Genomic DNA, 1198 nt, shown 5'->3' with positions numbered 1-1198 from the left:
AATCTCTTACAGTTAGAAAATAGCGCCGCCTGCTGAAGCATCACGCGCATGTATGTTTTAAAGTAACAGTTCACTCAAAATTTTCTAAACATGCATGACTTTATTTCTTCAGTTGAACACAAAATGAGATGTTTGGTTTAATGTAAGCCTCAGTCACCATTCATTGTTTTTGCATCCTTTTTCATAGTGAATAGGGTCTGAGACGGTTCTCATTCTCAGTGTACAATGTACATGCCACTTCTTAAAGGAATAGTTCACCCAAAAATTCAATTTTGTCATTATTTACTCACTCTCAAGTTGTTTCAAACCTGTATGAATTTATTTCTTCTACTGAACACAAAAGATGTTTTGATGAATGTCGATAACCAAACCCCCCCCCCCCCCCCCCATATGGAAGTCAATGGGGTCCATCAACTGTTTGATTACCCATATTCTTCAAAATATATTCTTTTGTGTTCAGTAGAAGAAAGAAATTCAGGGTTGAGGGTAAGCAACATGAGGAGGAGTAAATGACCGAATTTTAATTTTTGGGTGAACTCTCCCTTTAAGGAGTCGTTTGAAATTTCAAAAGTGCCAAACGTTTGTCACTTTACCTTAACTAATGTAATTGCTGAAAAGAAAAAGTAATTTCTTTGCATCTAAAAGGACAGAGCGATTCACTTGGACACATACGCCTAAAAACATACCAAACCAAACCTTCAAAGATATCAAAGGTTCCAGATAAAAAATCATATTCATATAGATTGCTAGAAAATAGAATAAAATAAAGAATCAACAATATTGCAATAAACAAACAAAATTACAGAAAATAATGCATTTTATTATTATACTGGAAATATGGTGTCAATAAAGGTCTCAAGATTAAAAAAAAAAAAAAATTTAAAACTTTTTTTAACCCTATGAAGCCTATATCATATTTGATACATTACATTTCTAAAGCTTCTAAATTATCAATTTTATCAAAAATCTACTGAAATATCTTTTATACACAATCTACTTCACGCCTTGCCGTATCAATGATACTTGATTATCCACATTATTATTTTAGAATTTTTTTTTCTGGCTTTTGATAAGTTTGTTTTATCTCTCAATCATGATTGTATTGCATTTAAATAACACCAGACATTATTGGTGTACACTGCTGTACAGTGATAATTTATATTTTCATGCATTGATTTTAAGTCAAGTAGCTCGTCAT

Source organism: Squalius cephalus, assembly GCF_949319135.1.
Source record: "Squalius cephalus genome assembly, chromosome: 23".
Classification (NCBI taxonomy): Eukaryota; Metazoa; Chordata; class Actinopteri; order Cypriniformes; family Leuciscidae; genus Squalius; species Squalius cephalus.
This window is presented reverse-complemented; position numbering follows the sequence as displayed.